The sequence below is a fragment of the Rhipicephalus microplus genome, chromosome 2, assembly GCF_043290135.1.
Source record: "Rhipicephalus microplus isolate Deutch F79 chromosome 2, USDA_Rmic, whole genome shotgun sequence".
NCBI classification, from domain to species: Eukaryota; Metazoa; Arthropoda; class Arachnida; order Ixodida; family Ixodidae; genus Rhipicephalus; species Rhipicephalus microplus.
In genome coordinates this window covers 274,354,864-274,375,541 of record NC_134701.1, presented here as the reverse complement: position 1 = coordinate 274,375,541, position 20,678 = coordinate 274,354,864, and the positions used below count along the sequence as shown (strand labels likewise).

At 48.4% G+C, this 20,678-nt stretch overlaps 1 long non-coding RNA gene across 1 annotated transcript in view; it reads right to left on the bottom strand.

The window, feature by feature from the left end:
- Positions 1-9,259: 9,259 nt before the first annotated feature.
- LOC142777486 (uncharacterized) overlaps positions 9,260-20,678 on the bottom strand; it is a 96,447-nt gene continuing 85,028 nt past the window's right edge. Inside the window, exon 3 of the long non-coding RNA XR_012888134.1 lies at positions 9,260-10,200. This is a non-coding gene — a long non-coding RNA (uncharacterized LOC142777486). The remainder of the gene's footprint in view (positions 10,201-20,678) is intronic.

Sequence of the window (20,678 nt, the reverse complement as noted above, 5' to 3'; positions counted from 1 at the left end):
TTTGAAAGTTCAACTTTAGTCATCGTCATTTGTGTTCCGTCCATTGTGTGCATGCGTGCGTCTAGTGGGGGGGGGGGGGGGGGAGTGGTTATAGGAGGTGGTCTTTGGCGCATTATAGGGAACCGGAATAATGTACCAACAAGCCGAACTCGCCACTTTGTTCGAAACATTGCCTATATCTCCACTTTCTCCGTACTCTAACTCCACCTAGTCCTCCATCTTGAGCCTGGCTTAGGACGCATTGAACGGTTAGTGTACAGTGCCCATAAGTATGTGTACTTCCTTCCACTTTCATTTCTTATTATAGATTTTGAGACGGTGATGCGCGACAGAAGTGCGTTGGGCGCGGGCCCATATACCAGGAGATATCGGGGTAAGCGCCCCGGCTAACACTATTCAAATTACTTTGGAAATATGTGATTGGAGCATATTAGCTCACATCGGAGCAAATTTGAATTGACCAACTCACCGAGCGACTCCGGATAGCGACGGCGAGTGAAGTCTTTCTCGCTCTCACACGCACACACACTCACAAGCACGACTGACGCCAACGCATATTGATTGGGCTTCGATTGAATTAACACAAAAAAAAAATATTGCAGAACGCTTGACATTCACCTTCGAAAGTGAGATTCTACGATTCTGTCAAGCAATATTGCATTCGTTAAAAAGACCCCCTCCCGATACATGACATGTATTCTTTTTTTTTAGCGTTTTATTACGGAAGCAGTTTCAATTACATGCGCGTCTCTGTGGTAGGTCACGTGGTCGCCACGCAGAAGTTTGGGAACCGAAGATTTTATATTATTTGTTTCTTTGCATATATCTCGAACTTTCAGTCGCGAACAACGCCAATTTTTTTGCTCACAACCAGTGTTCACAACGAATGACGCCGTCGCCACCGCTGGAATCTCTGCGAAACAAGCTCCTACATATATGTGCTTGTTGAAGCACATCATGTCTGTGGACAAAAAATAACGCAAAAAAGAAAAAGAAACATTCATGAAATAAAACTTCATTATAACGTAGGTGATACCGAAAGTAATGCAGTCTGTATTGTCTCAAGGAAATGAAGGAAAATATGAGGAAAACAACAGCAGGGAGGTTAACCAGCCTATAGGCAGCCGGTTTGCTACCCTGCGCATGGGGGTGGGATCAGAACTTTGTCTCAAAGTTCAGACTACCGCAAGGTAGGTAGGTAGGAGGCAGATTTTTTTTTTTAGGGGAAAGTACTCTCTTCGTTTCAAGGGGGGGGGGGGCGGGGGTAGGAGTAGACACCTTTTTGCAATGGTCATTTTTCGCTCTCAATGCCATGGCAAAAAAAAAAATTTGAGGAGGGGGGTTCATGTGCCATCCCCCGTTTATACTTCCACTGACCGCAAGGGAAGAATGACAACTTTGGGCGTGAAGCATGCTTCAGGCGCTTCAAGAGTTTCACAGACGGGTAGCAAGCGTTCTCGATCGCGGTCTGCAACTTGTAGCATCACCAACGTTACGTATACTTTTTTTTTTCTTTTCCCATGTGGATTGACAGGGAAGCTATCCAGTGCGCAAGCTCGGCTTGTTAGCCCCGCCGCGGTGGTCTAGTGGCTAACGTACTCAGCTGATGACCCGCAGGTCGCGGGTTCAGATCCCGGCTGCGGCGGCTGCATTCCCGATGGAGGCGGAAATGTTGTAGGCCCGTGTGCTCAGATTTGGGTGCACGTTAAAGAACCCCAGGTGGTCGAAATTGCCGGAGTCCTCTACTACGGCGTCTCTCATAATCATATGGTGGTTTTGGGACGTTAAACCCCACATATCAATCAAGCTCGGCTTGTTACCCTGTTCCGCGAAAGGCTCAGGCAATGAGGCTTTAGATAAGGATACAAAAGCAAAAGAGAAATCAGGAATGCCACACGAATGTGGTATAGTGCACGACGGCCCTCGAAGTAACCTAGTGTAGCCTCATCTTCCCTAGCGCCATGTTGTGGTTGGCTTTCTGCGGGGCTGTCTATATCACTTGAAGATATTGCGCATTCACATGCGGGGGGGGGGGGGGGGGGCATATTTGTTGGAGTTTGTGCATAACACATTACCTCCCATCGACTCTGGCACGAGAGCTTTCTTTTGAGAAGCTCTCGCGAACAATGATATCTTGGGTCTTTGTGTTTCAAAACCACGACACGATTATGAGGCCCGCCGCATACGAGACGGTATACCGCAAATTTCGACCATCTGATGTTCTTTGACGGGCGATTGCGTCGCAGAGTGCACGAGCTTCCTGCATTCCGCCACCATCGAAATGCGACTGCCACTGTCGGGTTCGAACTCACAACCTTTGTGTCAGTAGCCAAGCGCTGTATAACAAGCGAATAATTGAGGCAGACAAGAAGAAGCCCCGGTTCAGATAAGATAAGATTGATCCGTGCTCAGTTCCTTATCTCATGTCACCTGCATGACGTCGAATTGCACCGCTTCGTATTTTAAACCAGGTTTCACATTCGCTTTCCTACATACGGGCATTGTTCCTGTCGTACGTCAGAAGCAAAACGAGCAGGTCCCGTTCTTCGACGCCTCTTTCCTCATCCTGACTTACCGTGCTATTGTGTCGCGTGGTTGAAGATGAAATCGTTATACGGCTTCATCAAATAAAGATAAAGTCGATAAACGGCGAGTCACGTGTGAAATTCCATTTCGTTTCCTTCTTAGAATTGTAAATATCTATCATCTGTAAGAATAAAATGTTTCGCGGTTTCAGTGCTAACAAACACGTGCACGCCCTGCAGGGACAGCTTGCGGTTGATGAAAGGTGACCTATGCGACAGGGGCGTAGGCAAAAATTTTTTCTTACGGGGTAGGGGGAGGGGCACTTCCTTTATATCAAGTGGGGGCAGGGCAAGCAGATGTGGCGGTGTGTCGTTTTTGGCGTCTGCATGCCCCGACTGAGAAGAAAATTTGGTGGGGAATGGAGTAAGGGGGCGGATACGCCTCTGCTATTTATTACATTTATTTGTTACATATACCTACATCGCCCGAGTAGGTCATCGTAGGGAATCAATTGCACCTAATAATAATAAAACGTCACAACCCATCATGATCAAAACTATACACTGGTACATTAAGATATCACAGTAATAAGAATAATAAAAAGTCCTCAAGACAGTCAATTGTAGCGACGTTTCTTGTAATATTTAACTAGATTGATATGAAGTTGTCAATGGCAGAAGAAACGTTTGATGCACATACTGTATCATCGGGAAGCAGATTTCGTTCTTCAATTGTTCTAGGGAAAAATGAGAACTTAAAAACGTTAATACGACATTTGTAGGGCCTTATTTTTCTTGAATTGTACCGTCTCTTAGAATGATAACGAGGCTGTCTTATATACATGTTTGTGCCGATTCCCCTTAAAATACCTCTTAAATACCTCTTAAATTACCTCTTAAAATATTGTACAAAAGTTTTAGCCTGATTATATTTATGCGTGTGGAAAGTAACTTCCACCCTAGTTTTTCTCTTATTTGTTAACGTCGAATATCGTAATCGTACTGTCCCGTGAGGAATCTTGCAGCTCTTTTGTGAATGCGTTCTAACTTATCTTCGAGAACATTTGTGAATGGGTTCCACACTATGCGATAAATGGTAGCTCAAAGCTCGTAAAATATGTAAATGCGAAAAAATTAGAAATGACATCTGTTTGACTGGTCGTAAGCTCGCCGTGAGTCACGTGGCTGATGGACGTTTCTTTTGTACATCAAATGTGTTGGCAGGACCTAGGGAAGGAAGGAAAATAGGAGGAAAAGAACGGCGAGGAGGCTATACAGCCTGTAGGCAGCCGCTTTGCTACCCTGCACATGGGATGGGGGAGATGAAAGATAGAGAGCAGAGAGGGAAGACAGATGAACACAGCACATTAGGCAGCGCACGCGCACACACTAAATCATAGTCCAGTCTTGTCTTTCGTGGTGTGTGACATTGCTGTTACAGCCGCTTGTTCAAGTCCGTGTCGCGTAGGAATTTCATCAGTGCTTTTGTCGCCTTCTGTTGCAACGTCTTCTCTCGGGCACTTGACAGAATAGTGTCCACAGGCATTTGGCTGTTGTCGATGCACGCAAGAACGGACGCCAGTGAGTCTCTGGATGTCATACAGCGGACAGTCACACAGGACGTGGTGTAGCGTGATAGCGCATAAAAATATGAGGGTGGGCGCCAATTGAGACAATGACCACTCTGTAGCCCCGCACAGCGCAAGATATCTTTTTTTTTTGTAGCAGACAGGAGTAGAAGGCACGATATATATGTTCACACATTCTGGCAAGTCCTCCGGTTACAACCAAGATACCGCGTGGTAATTATGTTCTCCGCAGAGCATCAAGTAACAGGTTTCGCTATCCAGCATAGCTCCGGCAAGAACATTCGATGCGATCCGTACTGCCCGAATGTCAGCAGCCTGTAGAAAGCAGGGAAGACGCGTTGTAGTGCATACCGACGAGTGGGTCTCGACTTTGGAAGAAGGGGCGAATGGTGGAGGGGGGGAGGAACTTGCCAATGAAGCAACGGAGCAGCCTATATGTTGGCGTATAAGTGCAAGTATGAGGGCGAGTCGGTACACATATTCGTGACCGAAATTCAAACAGCGCTTATCCAGGACAAATAACAGCATCAGCCATCCACCGATCGCTCTCGCAGTGAACGAGATACGGTTTCTTGATAAGTGGCAAATGCACTGACTGCATGTACAAGAGTGCGCAAAGGGTGAAGTTTGGCCGAGGTTCCCGTGTTGTCAATATTGTTGCCAATATAAAGTGTCCTTATTTCTTTTGCATTTTCAGTTTTAGAAAAATTTTAGCTGAAAGTCAACGCTTGTGGTCTGTCAATCTTTTCTCCTTTGTCGTCAACGTTTCCTCACTGTGAATTTCGAAAATGTGTCGCCACCATAGAGCCAGATATGGACCATACATTGTTCCCTTTATCAATATGAAAATATTGGTGAATGACCACTATATTGGGAATATTCCACAACGTTTCATTCTAAAATAAGCAAGCTTTAAACAGGCATCTTTCGGGTGGTCGATGCAGCTGTGTGCTATGGGCAGATAGCCCATTGGCGAGGACACGAACTAGGCGAGATAACAGGCATCATTGGCGGATCCAGAGGGGGGGTAGGGGCAATTCCCCCTCCTAAATTTCTGTCAGCACCCCTTTTCCTTTGTTCAGTGCTCGTAGTACACCTCATACCATCAAAAAGGACAAATGTGTGAAACCACTGCGTGCACGCATTAAGAGTACTTGCGTTATGAAGAGTTTTTTCTGCTAGCAAAAAAAAAAAAATATATGACCACGCCCCCCTCTTCGGTGTCACTTTAGGTGACCGGTCCCACCTAAAATGAGTGGCTGGATCCGCTCCTGACCGGGATTAGGGGCTGCATGACTGGCGCCTTGTTGATAACTACAATGGCATGAAGACAGCGCGGCGTAATCTTATTACTATTAGTACTCACGTTATTGGGTACCAGAGCGTCAGCCAGAAACGCCAGTGCCAGCGTAAAGCAGGGGCGAAATGGTGCCATAACAGAAACGAACACTAATCCACACGTGTCACGAACGTGAGATTATCTTTCCATTTCGCTCGAGGTAGCTGGGGAAAGGCCCCGCCATGGTGGTCTAGTGGCTAAGGTACTCGGCTGCTGACCTGCAGGTCACGGGTTCGAATCCCGGCTGCGGCGGCTGCATTTCCGATGGAGGCGGCAATGTTGTAGGCTTGTGTGCTCAGATTTGGGTGCACGTTGAAGAACCCCAGGTGGTCGAAATGTCCGGAGCACTGCACTACGGTGTCTCTCATAATCACATGGTGGTTTTGGGACGTTAAACCCCACAAATCAATCAATTAGCTGGGGAAAGCAATGCAGCGGTGATCAGCTGGTTGCGTCATCGGTCACCTATATACTCCTCTCAATCGCTGCCACCCACCCTTTCCCCATCCGACCACACTGGATAAGTCTGACAAGTGGCCGTAACTCTAAATAATGTTTCAATATAGCAAGGGGGCATGCAAACGTGTGTCCAAAGAGCTTGCCTATAGTGCACTTCTTCCGTGCGCACAACTATAGGGTAGAAAAAAGGTGGAAAAATGGAACGCGGTGTATTTATGTAATGTATTTTTTTATCTGTGCACATGACACATGAAAATGCGTATACGAAGGGGGCCCTGACAATAGCCATTCAGAAGTGGCAACGCAATTGTTTAATTGTTTGAAGCGACGATGCGATCGCCGACAATGTAGTTCTGAAAACCTGGGTACACAAAGGAAAGAAGAAAATGCCGACTGCGATAACATACAGAACGTGTATATATATATATATATATATATATATATATATATATATATATATATATATATATATATATATATATATATATATATATATATATATATATATATATATATATATATATATATATATATATATATGTGTGTGTGTGTGTGTGTGTGTGTGTGTTGTGGTTGTTTCTTTGCTGTTCTATAACTCTTTTTTACTCATATAAACGAGATTCCTTTCCCGACATTAAACCTGCCTGGGGCCAATTTGGCGTGGCTCAGTGGTAGAACAGTGGGCCTGCCACGCAGAGAACCCGGTTTTGAATCGCATTGCGTCCATCGTGTTTTCTATTAACTATATTACTTTTTTTTTCTTATTTCGTGCCATAGCGGTTACGTACACTGGCGGCGGTGGCGGACAACTACAGCACGTTTCATAACAGCCTTCGCTCATTATACATCTTTCACCGTAAAATAAACAAACTTCAGACATTGATCCATCGCGCTGCCAAGAAATTCCCGTGAATGTGTCCTTCTCATTTCGTACTAACGGTTCAGCATCAAGAGCATGCGCGAGGACGACATTCAGCTTCGTGGTGACGCACTTGATCGCCAATTCAAAATTTTAGATGTCCAGTAGCAGCCACTTAGTACTAAGGGCTGAAGTCGGTCATTACTGCACGAGAGTATGTGCTTGAAGACACAGCTAAACAATGCAGTAGCGACCAACGTGCCGCAGCAAAGGCAGTTTCACTTTGTGGAGCGGTTAGTCGATGTTCCTCTGGTGTCTAGACTTCTTGAGCGGGTGTCGCGAACTCGCAGAGAAGTCCAGGTTTGGTCGTTCTTGATCGCTGCCCCTCTGGCTGCAGCCAACAGTGTGGCCGCTGTCGTGGCGCTGCTGTGCCAGCCCGTCGTGCGGACTTCAGTGGGCCGGCCGCTGGAGTTCGTTGATGCGCTCGCCTGTCAAGGCCTCGATAAGCTGCAACAGTGCTAACAGGCGGCATTTCAGCGAGCCTTCGAAATCGTCGCTGACCTTATACCACCTTCGAGCACCGAAAAGCCGTGCAACCGCATAATTTTGCCTTTGCGAAGGTAAGCTTGTATAACCATCTGTGTGAGGACAGAGAAGTAGTGGTAACCCCCCATCACACCCTCTTGGAATCTGCAAGCGATAATCCAGAAGAGTTGTTTGTGAGTGTCGCCAATTCTGCTTCACCCCTTTGTTCAATCTGGCCTAGCACGTCATTTTTGCGCGCCTAGGGTTACGGCTGCGCACGTTTTCTTGACGATAATCCAGGCGATCAAGAATCGCATATGGTATACATTCGAAGAACTGTTTTCTGCCCTCTCGGAAGCCGGGGACCACTGTGCGAAGCACGTCATTACGTAATTTTTATATTTGTATTCATGTCGCAACTTTTATTTCGCACTGAACCAGTGAGGTGATGTCATTGCACACACATACACGCTGCCCGAAGGCTCTTCTTCCAACACACTAACGTATTGTGCACTTCCTTCTGCGCTCCTTTCTCTCTGTGTGGCGTGTACACAGGGGAACATCGGAGCATGTGGCCAATGTCTCTACGTGTTTGCAACTCTTCGACATCTCGGCCGCACAAGAAAGACGACCACACTGGCTGTAAAGTCGAAGTCACCGCCAGTGTCCTCGTATTTTTTGTGTCGTCAAGTTAAACAAACAGCAAGCACCAACTAAGCCAGAGTCGAATTCTCCTGAGCCTGCAAGTCTGTCTCGCGCAGTGCGCGCTGTTAGTGGTGTGGTTTCGTCACCCGCTGACGTACGCGGCCACTCGCAAACGTCTCAACTAGGCCACGGCCGCGCTCGACTGCACCTGCACGTGCAACTTCGCGCAGGTGCAGTTTAGCCCGGCAGGCCCGCATCCAGCCAACCTCCCCCCTCTCCCCTCTGATGTTCGGATGGAGAGGAGTGCCTAACCGATGTAAAATAATAATAATAAAATGAAAAAAGAGTTTCAAGACTTCAAACAAGCAACCCCTCCCCTGGAAAAAAAGTCCTGGCTACGGGCCTAGGGCGTAGCGCCTGCATCACTGCGCCGGCCAGCGTCAAAAAAGTTGCCGAGTAGCCGACTCGCGCTCCGACGTTCCCTTTCACGTCTGTTTAACCGCTCTCGCGCGCAAATGTATGAGAATAATTTATGCTGCCATGTCCTTCTAAGAAACCTTTTGGATTTTGCTTACAAAGACACTCATACCTGCATCAGACAATGAAAGCTTAAAGCAGCGCAAAAGACAAAGGAGACGACGGGACAAGGTGCTTTCGTGATGTGGTCTTCTTTTTTTGTGTGTGTGCTCCCGTCATCTCGAAACACTGCTTTAAATACGAACCGTAACCAACTCGACCAGTTTTTCCTGCCCTGATAGTGAATTCTCTTTTCGTTTGCAGCAAAATGACGCCTTTCACAAGCCTCGTTTCAACAGCATCGCTGCAGATATCACTCTCGACGACCGTTTCTGCCCCATCATCCGCAAACTGCGCGATTCGGCCGAACTTCTATCAGGCCACGCTGCCAGAAGCCTGATGGAGTGGCTGTTTCACAAGTGCCATCGGCCGCTGAACGACCTGCAGTACATTCACTTATGCAGAAGGGCCGATGAGGTCCGTAGCTGGCCGATCAGTCATCCCCTGAAGAAGGGACCGAATGGGTCCCGACACGTAGGGCCAGTTTTGAATTTTAATATTACAAACTTTGAATAAAAGTGGTTGGAGAGTTCGTTTTATTCACCCAGCCAGGCAGATATCTGTCAAATATGTTTATCTTTAGACGTTAATTCTACTTCAAGAGGGAAACTTCCGTTATATATGACGTATAATAATGGTGTCCATAAAAGTATGGACCATCTCTCCGGATTCCTGATGGGATGAAAAGCATCAGCGGTGCACACGGCGTTGACCCGGTTGAAACGGACGTCGACGCTGGTGCTGGAAGAACGGTTGCAAGTGAAACCCGGTGTTGCGTTTACTCATTCATTCATTCATTCATTCATTCATTCATTCATTCATATTTATTAATTTCCGACATGTCTTTTTTTCAACAAGTTGGGCGTCCCTCAGGCGAAAAGCGGTTTAAAAAACCACCTGAGCATTCCTGAGGGCCCACATACATAGCAGCAGTAGGGGAATATAAGCTTTTATATTTAGAGTCGGAGAAACGAACAAAAAAATTAGACGAGTATTATACAAATAGAGCAGTGGTACAAACAGACGTAGAGCAAACTAAATAACTGAATATTCACTCATGAACAATACTCATGAACGCGATATAAATTGTAATACTATGATACAAAGTGCGAATACGCCAGCAGAATGATTTTATTACGGTGGCGTATTATACATAATAAAAACACACTACAAAAACCCCATGCAAGGGTGAAAAAAATTACGCATTTGTTTGAAACGCAAAGACACGGGAGGAGGGTTGAGCTTTGAGCAACTCTCATTGCAGATAAACTAGCCGAAAGAGTGTTTCCACTCGACGAGTGGTCGAGCGTTGCGGGTGGTAAAAAAGGTTGAAGTGAGAGAGAAGTGTGTTGTGAGTCGGTGGAGGGTGGTGGTAGTGATTAGAATGAAGAGGAAAAAGGCACCTAATTTCTGTCTGCCTTCAGGCGACACGGCGCAGTGCCTTATAGGGGTGTGGGGAAGGAGGGATAAAAAGAATAGAAGGAAAGTAGAAGCAGAAGAAGACAGCCAACGAGAGGAAAAAAGAAGGAGATAGGAAAGTGGGGATCCGGTCGAAGCAGTCCAAGGGCGGGGCGCCACAATGCGAGAGCTACACGGCGTCAGGAGACCGCGGAGGGCGAACCAGTCGGCGGGAGCTACGCTGAAGTCGGAGATCGCGAGGGCACAACCGTCCAGCTTGTAATCCTGCGAGAGAGAGAGAGAGAGAGAGATTAATGAAAGAGGAAGAGACAAAAAGGACGCTATTTTCTGCCTCCCGTCGCGGGGGCACGGCTCAGCGCCTTTAGGGATCGGGGAAGGGGAAGTAAAGATGATAGGAAGAAGAGAGGAAGGAAAGAAAAAGTGAATGTCATGGCAAGAGAACGTCTTGTCAGTACAGTCAGTAGTGCGAGTGAAAAGAGTCCGTCTATAAGGCGGCGAGGTCCGCGCAAGCACAGAACTCGAGGAAGGCTCGAAGGGCTTTCGTCTTCGAGCGCGCGGGAAAAAGTATGTCTTCCATTGTTTCGGCAGGTAGTCCAAGCAGACGATAGCGGCTTACCAGTGCGCAACGCTCAGTGGCCAGGTCAGGGCAGGAGCAAACAATATGCTGCAGCGTTTCGTCATCACCGCACCTTCGGCACGCTGGCGATGAAGAGCGACCCGCGGAATACATGCGTGCCGCAGGCCAGACGCTGCCAGTACGCAGGCGAAGCAACAACCGCCGCTAATCCTGCGAGTGAATCCCAAGCGAATGCTCGGTGGAGGAGCCGGCAGCTGCGAGCGCTGCGACGAGTGTGCTGCGGGTGAGGGAGAGAGCAACGTCAGCGCGCACCTGCGAGGGGAACGTGACGTGAACGCGCAGCTGCGGCGTGACCTACTTGGCACCGCTCCAACAGCTGCGGTGAGGGGAATGCGTTGCGGCGGGATCGTACGGACGCACGCACGTACGTACGGCGCTACACACGTGAGTGAAAGAGCTGCTTCATGACTAAAACACCATACTTTTCCGAATCATCTAATGAACACCGGCAACTAAAGGGCCTTGAATACTAATTAGGTGTTTAACTTTAGTTCTGGATAGCATTTCGAGCTTAGTGCTCACTCGGATTCAGGCTCATTAAATTTTTTCCTCAGCTTGACTCCCTAAATGATTTCTCAAATGGACTCACTCAAGCTCGCGGCTCTATCTGAGTAGTAAGTGAGTATGCTCCGCCGCGGTGGTCTAGTGGCGAAGGTATACTCGGCTGCTGACCCGCAGGTCGCGGGATCGAATCCCGGCTGCGGCGGCTGCATTTTCAAAGGAGGCAAAAAGCCGTAAGCCCGTGTGCTCAGATTTGGGCGCACGTTAAAGAACCCCAAGTGTTCAAAATTTCCGGAGCCCTCCACTACGGCGTCTCTCATAATCATATGGTTATTTTGGGACGTTAAACCCCACATATCAATCTATCAGCAATTCAATGTACCAATAATTTATTCGCCCACGCTTTCTCTGGTTTTGCTGTCTGCATTCCTATATTGCAACTAAAGGAAAAAAATGAATCCCACGAATTTCCTTCTTATTATCTGGCGAAAATGCGAAATTCGCACCGAGTACCGAATGCACAGCCAGAGTGAGAGGCGGTGGGGTGGGGTGTCCGAATTATACTCCCCAAAACTTTTCGAGCGCTGTGTACCTCCTCTCCTCCTCCTTTCAGCCTTTATTTATTTACCCTTGCTATTTGCGCACCGAATAGATATAATAAAATGTAAAAACGAAAATTGAGACATCGGCTACTTGTTCCCGAAACTGGTTCCCGTATAAACTGCTTCCAGGTCTATAAAATGACCTGGCACTGTATGTTTCTTTTTATTTATTTATGCCTTGTATCGGTGGCGTATAACACGCCCGAAAAATATTTCTGGCATGCCACTGGAACGTACTGTAGCTTATTTAGCATGGTGCTTTACACATGTGCTTTACACATTGTCAAGCTGGACATGTCTTTGCATTTGATATAGACCGCTATGGTCAGATGTTGTCGACTAATTATTTTCTTTTCTGCGGAGAGTTACGATGACCCTACCCTGGCCACAGTGCAACATGCGTTTCTTCTCATCGCTATGCTCTTCAACAGGCACGACGTGGTGTACCGCTGTTTTAGCGGCCACGTTCTCAGATTCCACCTGCTGTCACGCTGCCCGTAAGTGGACTCACCCGTGTGCCTTGCGGAACTCAGCTGACCGCATTGTTTGTGTAATGTGGCGCTACAGTATTTGAAAAGCCATCACGGCTGATAAAGACGGCGCACTGAGTGATATGATATAGCGTTGACTTGGAACTGAAACCGGGATGACACGTTTTAAAGGGCCCACTCAGAGGTCTAAATTTACTATTAGTGCTCTGCAGTGATGCGTAGGTCTACAGAAAACACGCAGCAGCCAGGATTTTCAAGATTACACGCCTCTGATGATCGAAACGTGGCTCTCGCTCGTTTCGCTCTTGCCTTCGGCATTCACTCCGTTCGTTGGCTCGTCTATCCTCCTGGCCGAGTGTTCCCTTTTCTTACATCAAAGAAGATATGCAGAGAGCGTGCGTACCAGAAGGTATAGCAACTGTTTTTTTTTTTTTCTGCTGTTGACATGACTGGTGACACCGCTACCAACACAGGGGATACCGAAAGGCCCGGAAAAGAGCGTTGAAAGACGGTAAGTTGGGCCAGTTGGTTAGGATCCATCGTGAACTTACTTACAGCGCAACACCAGAAAAAATACAGGACAGGGAAGGAGTAGAACAGCGCCGTCTTTTCTTTCTGTTCTACTCCTTCACTGTCCTGTATTTTTTCTGGTGTTGCGCTGTAAGTAAGTTCACGATGAAAGAGCGTTGATTTTGTTCTTGTTAAGCTACACTGACCGAGGTTCAGCATGCAGTTTCGCGTGCCTTTCGTTGGGCGGTTCTGGGCAAGCGCGAGGAGCACTGACGTCACATTGTGAACAGCTATCCCACTGGAGAAGGCCTGTGGAAGTCCCTGGACTGACGTTTGGTTGTGACGTGTCGCTAGGGGGCTGGCGCTTGACTTGCGTGAGATCACTCGCTCGATAGTTCGTCCATCCATCCGTCCGTAGCGCACGCTACGTATATATTAGCATATAGCCGAGCTAATTCACTGTATTTTTTTCCTTTTTATAACGACGCCTGCGCCGCTTTTGCATTCTGCGCTTGCGACAATGTCTTATGCCCTTTTTAATTTCTTCCTATACCGCATGCAGCAGCCTCCCGCTGAGCTGTACCCCCCCGTCGTCTACGCTGTCCGAGGACTGGAACAATTTCACCGTAAACGTGAGCAGCGATTTGACCGATGGAGACGAAGACGCGGACGGCGAAACCGGTGATGCGCATAGTTTCAGCACGCTTACTTAAGCGCCAGCGCCCGCAGCGTGTGGAAATTGAAATCGGCAGTGTTATCATTTTAGACACGGTTATTCAGAACTTGTGATCAAAGCCTTCTGGTTTCGACAGCTCACCTGGACTCCTCACATTGTGCGTAGTTGATCGCCAGGTAGTTAAAATAGTGAGCGCCCAATCAAACAATGTACCGAGGGCCCGGAAACCAACTGAGGCCGACCTTAAATTTAAACTGGAAATTTTCGGAAAAGAATTCGACAAAAGAGCGAAGCGGCTCAAGGGACCGCAGCTGCGTCAAGACGAACGAAGGGAGCGGCTCATCGGTACCATTAACACAGATACATAGTACATAAGTTGAACCTACAACTGTACACTTCATGTTGGCATCATACAAAACCGAATGGTGTGCTATTATCAAGATAAATAGCTAACAAAAATGTAAGAGCATAAACATGCACCACAAGACTGACAATTCATTAAGCGAATAAATTTCGCGTAGTCTGCTGATTAAACTTGTTTCTGAAGTCCTTGCTGCGTCTTATTAAAACCAAGCTGCAGGGCCTAGGCTGTCACGTGATAACTTTAAAGGGTAAGATAGATTGCAACATTTTGGATCGTTCAGCGAGTATAGAAAGCCGCTTTGAGACGGCTTCTGCTGAGGCCCACTATAATGACGCCGGACTCGAATCTTATAGATTCGCCTTGTACATAAGAAAGAAAACCTACCTGACGTCTACAGTACGGCAGACATAACCACTTCCGGCGACATCAGCTTAGTTAGTGCTTTTTTTCTTTATTCAAGTGAGGTTTTCACCGGGTGCGCCAACATAGACTCCTAAATAATAAAAGCCTATCTCAAAGGCTATGTTTACTTATAGCGTCAACTAGGTTGTCTTACTGCGTGCACCAGAAGTGACACGTCTACCACGTTTTAAACATCACGCACTGCAAAGGTGGCAGTTAACTTTACTGGGCCTTAGCTGACTAGACTGTCAAGCTGGACATTCTGAGCCATCAAAAGCAAGCAACTTGCCGAACTCCATCAAGTGAGCTCAATAGGAAGGAAGATGAAGCCCGATCTTCTCCGAAAAAAAAAAAACTTGTGGTCGGAAGCCTCTCAACAAGCTGTTAAACACACGCGCGCGCGCGATATGCTTGCACAATTGGTGCTCTGTGGTGAAGCTAGGGAGTGGCACCCTAAGCCCGGGCCTCCCCGTCTCAAGTGCGAAGCATTTCTTAGCGAACTTCGGCGACTTTTAGCATATCTATCTATCTAGCCGCGTACGTTTGGGTTGTTATGCCTGCGAGTCCACAGCGAACGTCCATGCCTCTGAAAAAGGCAATCTGTGTCAAGGCCAGCACGCGAGCCCGCCTGACGCGAACAACTCAACGGCGTCATCACGCGACGGTGCCTTTCTGCCGCGCACACACAGTGAGTCAACTCAGCCAGCGAGCCCGTCGAAGCAATCGGCGCCTTCCTGTCTGGCGAGTCTAACGCAATGCGTGGCGACGTCACTCGTCCTTGGGTGCAGCCACGTGCAGCGCAGCGGCTCCAGATTCGATGAGAATGATGCGGCCCAGCGGCGACCCCACTGGAGGATTCTGACCTCACGACCAGCGGCGCTTCTGGTTGGACATTTGGTTACTCAAAGAATCCACCCGGTGCATATAAAAGAAGCCCTGCGGCGCGTCGCGAGCAGTAGAGCTATGTGTTAGAGAGGAGAGCTAGGCTCTTCGAGTCTCTAAGCTGTCGGCCCCAGTGCCGAATTTGTAACGCCTCTGTATATATGCTGTACATAAACCTTCTTTAACTCACCGTCATCTCGTCCGCTCGTCTATCGCTCTGCGCAGAAGCAGTCGCGAGCTGAGAAACCTACGCTACCGAACGGCTGGAGACCTTCCCGGCGGACTTTGAAGCAGTGGCGCCTTCGGGACCGTGTTGGCGTCGCAGTCTTTCGAAACAATGGTTGCAGCGGTGAGATTCGTGGCGCCCTTCGTAACGTCGTCGGAGGCGCGCTTCGCAACAGTGGTTGGCAGCTGCGGGATCGGCCGGCGTCAGTGACATCGATGCGGTGAGTAGTGCCTTATGTTTTCCCCTCAGTTCACCAGACTACTCTAGCTCAGGTTATAGTAGTTTAGAGAAGGGCTGTGTGAAGCATTAGAGTGAGCTTTGATAGTTTCAAGTCGAAGCGCTTTGAAACCAAAGTTAATGCGGAGGGTGTAAACACGGGAGTGTTAAAAATTGCTTGCGCGTGTTGCTAGTAGACTTATACCCCTGTCACACGGCCACCACCAAACTCCGTTGAACACCTTCAACGTAAATCTCCCCTAGGGGATTCGATGGAGAAGGAGTTGTGGCAGTGTCACACGGCAATGACAAGGTTGTAACAGTTGCCGCGAAGGAACTCAGCTGGCGTTGTTTGATTCTCGGAAAAGTATTCTAATTTCATCTCTATTGATTTTTTGTGAATCCTCGTTATGCGCTTTTTACAAAAAAAGCACTATTAAGTAGGTATGCGACTAACAAACTATTAAAAATAATTTCAAATAAAAACGCATTTGTTCAATGTAGTGATGCTGCTAGTGACACTGGCAAATTGTGCTTTTAGTTGTTTTGTTGCCCGTGTAACATGCCCGGTACGAAAGTTCTTATGCTTCCTTGCTTCGTAAGCGCACATTTTGTGTTCTTCAGTCATGAGTGACACAGCGGACGACGTGAGGAAGTGGTGCGATATTGGGCTGGTAATGACGTTGACCGGCTCGTGCCGGCCGGCCAGACTCACGAGGCACGATGTGCAGGGCATCGGTGTTGAGAGTAAGTGAACTCTGACGTGCTTAAATATATGTAAACAAACACGCGTTGTGAATGAGTACTGCAACGAAAAAACGTTTAATATTGCCAAAATGTATTATTCTTTCACTGCGACCACTTAGTGCTCGAGATTTTTCTCTGACTTCTAGACTGCTGGGCTCGAGATTACCTCGTTTCGCTGGGAAGGGAGATCGTTGAACGTCCTTTGCGAAATTCTCCGTTTACCTTCGTTTGCGTAAGGGTGGCTGCGTGACACGAACGGCATCTTCGTTGTCGTAAGGACGAGGGAGTTAAATGGTCTTCGCTGGTGCCCGTGTGACAGGGGTATTATAGTGGGTACGGCAAGTAGATTCTTAACAGGGGCAAACAGCAAGAGGCTAGTGTGAACGATGGAGAACCTTAAAGTGAAGGAACTCATCGAAATTTGTGAGGAACTCGGCATTTCTTTGGGCCGTGCGAAACGAAAGCAAGCGATCCTTGAGATCATGAAGGATGAAGGAGTGTCGGCTGAGGAAGTCGATGAGGTCTGGGCGGATATCAAAGCACGCCGCGGGCAGGCTGAAAGGCGAGAAGTAGAAGTTCGCGAGCGCGAAGAAGCTGAAAGGCGAGAACGCCGTGAGGAGGCCGAGAGACAGGAGCGCCTTGAGTTGAAACGAATAGAATTGGCAATCCTACAGTGTTAGCAGGTGCCTAGCGTAGCTTCTGCGACAGTTCAGGTCAACGGTCAGAGAATTCGCGACCAACTGCCACCGTTCATAGTAGGCGAGGACATGGCGAAGTATCTCGTCAAGTTTGAACACGCCTGTGAGCGAAATGCTTTGGAGCGGTCTCTTTGGGCGCAGAACCTGTTAGCTCTTCTTCCCGGCGAAGTGTCCGACGCGATAACTTGCTTGTCGAGGGAAGCGTTTGAGAGCTATGACGAGGTTAAGGAAGTGCTCTTGAGACGTTATAAGTTGTCACCCGAGGCTTTCAGGCAAAGGTTCCGGTATGCTAAAAAGGGGAATGAGTCACACGTTGACTTCGTGTTTCGTCTGAAAGCCGATTTAATTTAATGGCTCAAGGGCGAAGGTGTTCATGACGACCGCGATAAAGTGGTAGAATGCATTGCATTGGAGCAATTCTACCACTGCATCGAGGAGGATGTCAAGCTTTGGCTGCAGGACAAACTTGGTGAAGTACAGCTAAACAAGGCAGAAGAGTTAGCTGAGGAGTATTATACTCGCCGAAAGTTGCATAGCAGGGCAGTGCGCGTTGAAAAGGATGAAAGGAAAGAGGGCTTTTCAAAGAAACCTGATCTACGGAAGCCGCGAATTTGCTACAACTGCAGAACGGAAGGGCACATCGCGATAAACTGTAAGCAAAAGTTTGCTTTCGCAACAATCCGAGAATCGAAAAAGAACTTATGCGGTTGTTAGAGCCGTATATCCAAGAAATTAGTGTGAATGGGAAAACGTGTCGAGCACTTCGTGACTCAGCGGCAACCTTGGACGTTGTCCATCCTTCATTGATATCTCCGGATGACTTTACAGGAGAATGCGCGTGGATCAGGCTAGTCGCCGAGGAGCAGAGTGCTTGCTTACCAATCGCTACAGTTGTCATTGAAGGCCCGTTCGGTAAGCTTCGCGCCGAAGCTGCTGTGTCTACCGCGCTTCCCGATCGTTTTCCTTATCTATTTTCCAATAACTCAGAGCAGCTTCTCAAAGTGCAGGATAAATCGTTCTTTTCCAACTTAATGTACATGGCCCTCGCGCGATGGCAAGCGCGGAAGCTTTAGCCTCAGGAGCTTGATATTGTTCAATGTGGTGAAGCATCAAGTGACCTTGGCGGCGAGTCGACGGAACCTCAAAGAGGAAAATTCTCCGTGTGAGTCATGTGAGCAGTCACTCGAGCGGCCAGTCGCCGAAGCGACTGGCGCGGTTTCCGTAGCAGGGGGAGACGACATGGCACCTTTGAGTAAGAGCGAGAGGGGTGCAAGGCTCTCGCCTGTAGTGGAAAGTTGGAGTAAGCTGCCGAGGGTTGATCGAGAAACGCTCATTCGAGAGCAGCGTGAGGACTTCTCGATAAAAGCGCTAATGGAAAGCGTACACTTGGGAAAAAAGAAAAAGAATGTTTCTTTTTTTCAGAAAGCAGGGCTCCTGTATCGGAGCTACACAAATGCGCAAGGTCGCAAGTATGAGCAGCTCTTGGTGCCACAAAAGTATCGTCGCCAACTATTGGAACTGACGCATGAAAACGCGTGGGCAGGGTATCTCGGCAAAAAAAAAAAAAAGACCAAGGCTAGAGCTTTCCTTGAGTTTTATTCACCGAAATGCTGGAAGGATATCGAAGACTTTGTACGCTCATGCGACACTTGTCAGAGAGCGGGGAAATCCGCGGACAAGTGGAAGGCACCCATGAAGCTTTCTGATATATGAAGTGAAATTAGGAAGGCGGCCGGACAAAATTTACAACTTGATGGAACCATACGTTCAACGTCAAGCGGTTGTAAATCAGCTGTTGAATGCTTCAAAGGAAGAGGGAGCAGAACTTTTTAGTTCTAGTGAGGTAATCGAAAGTGAATCGGAGATAATCTTGGAGCAGTTGAACCTAGAGCCTAGGTTAAGTGAAGTCCAGAAAGAGGACCTCAAAGGGATTGTTTCCGAGTTTGGATACGTGTTTTCGGACCGTCCCGGAAACACGGTGATGATCGAACACGATATCGAGCTAACTTGTGAGGAGCCAATCCCTAGCAAGCCGTATCGTTGTTCCCCTCTGCAACGTCGCAAGTATGAGCCGCTCTTGGTACCGCATAGGTATCGTCACCTAAAAGTGGCCGGTTACTGAGATGGAGCGTGATACACCAACAGCGCAACTTCGACGTTCGCTAAAAAAAAAAAAGGAAAGCTAAACGCTAATGCAGACACATTGAGCCGTGCGCTTAGTTAGTACCTTCTCCACCTCTCGGTTTCTCGCTGGCGATTCGGGGCAAAATTTTGACCTCATCACTACCTTTGCTGAGCGCTCTCGTCCAGAATGAGCTCAAGGAGCCAACTTTATGTTCTATTCTATTTCGTTAAGTTATTGTACGTGTAAAACCTTTGAGTTGTCATTTTAAGAGTCTTGTGTCCCACATGTGCCTCTTGATGTATAGGGAACGAAATTCCGATAGACACGTAGCTAGGTAAATGTTGTAATATACTTTGTCTGGTGTTCTGTCGGGTGACCGAGGGCACTTCCTTGTGTCATGTGCTGTCTGTTGTTGAACCGTTCTTGACAAGTTGCAGAACCATCGACAAGTGCTGAAACCAAAGATCGTCAGAAGAGACGAGCGAAGCTGGTCGACAAGTTGTGGCGACAAGCCAGTGGAGCTGGGATCCGTCCTCAAGAATGGGATGTGTTCCCGGAACAGCGTCTGGAGCTGCATTCTCCCCATGGCCCTGGAGGCGAACCTGGAGGGACCTGGCGAACGAGCGCGCCTGACATCCGAGCCACGTGGAAGCATCTCGTTTTTCTGGCGCATTGTCTGGCGGTGGGGGTGCTGTTATGCCTGCGAGTCCACAGCGAACGTCCATGCCTCTGAAAAAGGCAATCTGTGTCAAGGCCAGCACGCGAGCCCGCCTGACGCGAACAACTCAACGGCGTCATCACGCGACGGTGCCTTCCTGCCGCGCACACACAGTGAGTCACCTCAGCCAGCGAGCCCGTCAAAGCAATCGGCGCCTTCCTGTCTGGCGAGTCTGACGCAATGCGTGGCGACGTCACTCGTCCTTGGTGCAGCCACGTGCAGCGCAGCGGCTCCAGATTCGATGAGAATGACGTGGCCCCGCGGCGACCCCATTGGAGGATTCTGACCTTACGACCAGCGGCGCTTCTGGTTGGACATTTGCTTACTCAAAGAATCCACCCGGTGCATGTAAAAGAAGCCCTGCGGCGCGTCGCGAGCAGTAGAGCTGTGTGTTAGAGAGGAGAGCTCGGCTCTTCGGGTCTTTAAGCTGTCGGCCCCAGTGCCGAATTTGTAACGCCTCTGTATATATGCTGTACATAAACCTTGTTATCCTCACCTTTGTCTCGTCCGCTCGTCTATCAGCTCTGCGCAGAAGCAGTCGCGAGCTGAGAAACCTACGCTACCAAACGGCTGGTGACCTTTCCGGTGGAGTTCGAAGCAGTGGCGCCTTCGGGACCGTATTAGCGTCGCCGTCTTTCGAAACAGTGGTTGCAGCGGTGAGATTCGTGGCGCCCTTCGTAACGTCGTCGGAGGCGCGCTTCGCAACAGGGTGCTCTCGTGGTCACCCCTTTAACTTGGCGTGAACCAAAATTAGCATGGGAGGGTAAGATGGTTTGACAAATATGACACGCTGGTCAAGACGTGAATAATGTCACAATCCCGCCGCGTACGTCGTGCCACAGGTGATTGACACTTAGTATCTATCCAGGAACGACGAGAACACACATGGGCAACATTAACGCGCGAGCGTTAAGAAATGACCGGCATTGGTAGCGTTGACCCGACGA